This window comes from Pieris brassicae, unplaced genomic scaffold (assembly GCF_905147105.1).
Source record: "Pieris brassicae unplaced genomic scaffold, ilPieBrab1.1, whole genome shotgun sequence".
NCBI lineage: Eukaryota > Metazoa > Arthropoda > Insecta > Lepidoptera > Pieridae > Pieris > Pieris brassicae.
Genome location: NW_025576078.1, coordinates 17501 through 21448, shown reverse-complemented (window position 1 = coordinate 21448; position 3948 = coordinate 17501). Strand labels below are relative to the sequence as shown.

Genomic DNA, 3948 nt, shown 5'->3' with positions numbered 1-3948 from the left:
TTGCGAGCTTCAACGAGAAACATTCGGCGCGAAACTGTCGAGCGGCCGGCCGTCGCGCGCCGCACCTGTACGAGAAACATTTTCCTCTGACGTTGCATCGGAATAATTATTATAATTCATTACTATACATACATACATACATACATACATACATACATACATATTATTAATAAATATAATTGTTTTTTTTGTTTTTTCTTTTCTTCAAATAAACCCACATTGCCATTTCTCTGAGCGTGTGCTGCGAGCTTCAACGAGAAACATTCGGCGCGAAACTGTCGAGCGGCCGGCCGTCGCGCGCCGCACCTGTACGAGAAACATTTTCCTCTGACGTTGCATCGGAATAATTATTATAATTCATTATTATACATACATACATACATACATACATACATACATACATATTATTAATAAATATAATTGTTTTTTTTGTTTTTTCTTTTCTTCAAATAAACCCACATTGCCATTTCTCTGAGCGTGTGCTGCGAGCTTCAACGAGAAACATTCGGCGCGAAACTGTCGAGCGGCCGGCCGTCGCGCGCCGCACCTGTACGAGAAACATTTTCCTCTGACGTTGCATCGGAATAATTATTATAATTCATTATTATACATACATACATACATACATACATACATATTATTAATAAATATAATTGTTTTTTCTTTTCTTCAAATAAACCCACATTGCCATTTCTCTGAGCGTGTGCTGCGAGCTTCAACGAGAAACATTCGGCGCGAAACTGTCGAGCGGCCGGCCGTCGCGCGCCGCACCTGTACGAGAAACATTTTCCTCTGACGTTGCATCGGAATAATTATTATAATTCATTATTATACATACATACATACATACATACATACATACATACATACATACATATTATTAATAAATATAATTGTTTTTTTTGTTTTTTCTTTTCTTCAAATAAACCCACATTGCCATTTCTCTGAGCGTGTGCTGCGAGCTTCAACGAGAAACATATCTATCAATACAAATGTCTATGCAAAAAAAAGAAAACAAACAAAATCATATCAGTCAATAAAATAAATAATAATATTTTTTTACTACTACTACTACTACTACTAGTACTACTACGTGCTACTACTGCACGCCAATACACATACATAATAAAATGAAAAATCGTCTCTCTCTCGCTCGCTCTACGAGAAACATTCGACGTCCGCTCCAATGCCGACGCGGACTATTGCTCTCGGTATAGATGTGGAGCGAAACAGTCGTGCGCACAGCGTCGACTCGTTCTCGTTGCCGCGCGTCGTTCGTCTCAAATAGACACGAACGACGGACGAGAGAGAATGTGTTCTTGTTTTTGTGTTTGTGCGAAGTGTGAGAATATTATATACATATATTCGCGCATGGATGATATAGATATGGGTATGGATTTTCGGAGGAAATTATATCAAATTCGTATTTCGAATGCGAGACCGCCGAGATCTTTCCCAGCTCTCTCTCTCTCTGTGTGTGTGGTGTATAGTACATTTTATATATCTCTCTTGTGTCAACACAAAATAACAAAGAATATACATACTACTCCTCCTCATATTTTATATAATATAATATAAAATTATATTATAGCACCGCGTTCGCAGACCGTATGGTGATGTTACCAATCGACCAAGATTTGGGACCGTCTCCCCCGGTGTTATCTGTGATGTTAAAAGAATACGCTTCTAGGCACACCTCAACGCAGGGCGCCTAGCGTGTTCGACACGTGCGCGGTCGCCACGGCGACCGTATATGGAAAGAATGTATAAAAGAGGACGCACACGCGCCCATCGTCGAAACGGTGTGCGCAGCGTCGTGTTGGAATTTATCCCTCAAGCTCCGGGCGTTGATCGTATCTAGTGCGAATCATGCGTGTGTGTGCGCATGTAATTGCCAGCCGAGTTTTAATATGTTTACAATAACGTATTGAATAAAAATTGAGAAGTTGCGTTTAGATGAATGTTCAATTTTCAAATTGTCACAACATCGATTCCCGCCCGCGGGGTCGTGTTCGTTGCAGTTTTATGTCCCTCACAGTGGTCGAGCATCGTTGTACATCACCTCGTTGCGAGATCGTGACGGGACGGCCGCTCGTAGACCGGTCAAAGTTAGTCTATCGATATGAAGCGCGAACGTCGCGTCGCGTGCAAATTCGACGCGTTACGTTCACGCGTGTCGAGAAGGCGCGCGCGCAAGCGCGCGCCCCTCGACGCCGCCGAGCCAGCGGCTCGCCGAAGCCGCGTGACCGCGGTGTAGGCGTGTCGTTTGCGTAAGCAGCTCCCTGGTTGATCCTGCCAGTAGTTATATGCTTGTCTCAAAGATTAAGCCATGCATGTCTCAGTGCAAGCCGTATTAAGGCGATACCGCGAATGGCTCAATATATCAGTTTTGGTTCCTTAGATCTTACTCAGTTACTTGGATAACTGTGGTAATTCTAGAGCTAATACATGCAATCAGAACTCTGACCAGTGATGGGATGAGTGCTTTTATTAGATCAAAACCAATCGGCGGAGGGCCATGCGTCCGAAGTCGTTAATTTTGATGAATCTGGATAACTTTTGCCGATCGCACGGTCCAGTACCGGCGACGCATCTTTCAAATGTCTGCCTTATCAACTTTCGATGGTAGTTTCTGCGACTACCATGGTTGTCACGGGTAACGGGGAATCAGGGTTCGATTCCGGAGAGGGAGCCTGAGAAACGGCTACCACATCCAAGGAAGGCAGCAGGCGCGCAAATTACCCACTCCCGGCACGGGGAGGTAGTGACGAAAAATAACGATACGGGACTCTTACGAGGCCTCGTAATCGGAATGAGTACACTTTAAATATTTTAACGAGGAACAATTGGAGGGCAAGTCTGGTGCCAGCAGCCGCGGTAATTCCAGCTCCAATAGCGTATACTAAAATTGTTGCGGTTAAAAAGCTCGTAGTTGCATTTGTGCGCCGCGCTGTCGGTGCACCGCATCCGCGGTGATACTGACACGTCTGCGGAGCATATCGTCGGTGAGCCGGCGGTAAAACGCCGGTTCAATATCAAAATCCTATCGCGGTGCTCTTCGGTGAGTGTCGAGGTGGGCCGACAATTTTACTTTGAACAAATTAGAGTGCTCAAAGCGGGCTCAAAATGCCGCTTGAATATTTCGTGCATGGAATAATAGAATATGATCTCGGTTCTATTTTGTTGGTTTTCAGAACTCCGAGGTAATGATTAATAGGGATAACTGGGGGCATTCGTATTGCGACGTTAGAGGTGAAATTCTTGGATCGTCGCAAGACGAACATCAGCGAAAGCATTTGCCAAAGGTGTTTTCATCAATCAAGAACGAAAGTTAGAGGTTCGAAGGCGATTAGATACCGCCCTAGTTCTAACCGTAAATATGTCATCTAGCGATCCGCCGACGTTACTACAATGGCTCGGCGGGCAGCTTCCGGGAAACCAAAGATTTTGGACTCCGGGGGGAGTATGGTTGCAAAGCTGAAACTTAAAGGAATTGACGGAAGGGCACCACCAGGAGTGGAGCCTGCGGCTTAATTTGACTCAACACGGGAAATCTCACCAGGCCCGGACACCGGAAGGATTGACAGATTAACAGCTCTTTCTTGATTCGGTGGGTGGTGGTGCATGGCCGTTCTTAGTTGGTGGAGCGATTTGTCTGGTTAATTCCGGTAACGAACGAGACTCTAGCCTGCTAAATAGGCGTCGTCATTCAAGGTGTGCGCGACTCTCGGGGAGCGCAACTCACTGGCGACGTATTAAAATTCTTCTTAGAGGGACCGGCGGCTTCGAGCCGCACGAGATTGAGCAATAACAGGTCTGTGATGCCCTTAGATGTCCTGGGCCGCACGCGCGCTACACTGAAGGAATCAACATGTTCTCCCTGGCCTAGAGGCCCGGGCAACCCGTTGAAACTCCTTCGTGCTGGGGATTGGGGTTTGCAATTATCCC

The 3948-nt window shown here is 45.6% G+C and overlaps 1 non-coding gene across 1 annotated transcript in view; it reads left to right on the top strand.

Annotated features, from left to right (window-relative positions):
• Positions 1-2279: 2279 nt before the first annotated feature.
• LOC123719454 overlaps positions 2280-3948 on the top strand; it is a 1906-nt gene continuing 237 nt past the window's right edge. Inside the window, exon 1 of the ribosomal RNA XR_006755514.1 lies at positions 2280-3948. This exon is cut by the window's right edge and continues 237 nt beyond it. This is a non-coding gene — a ribosomal RNA (small subunit ribosomal RNA).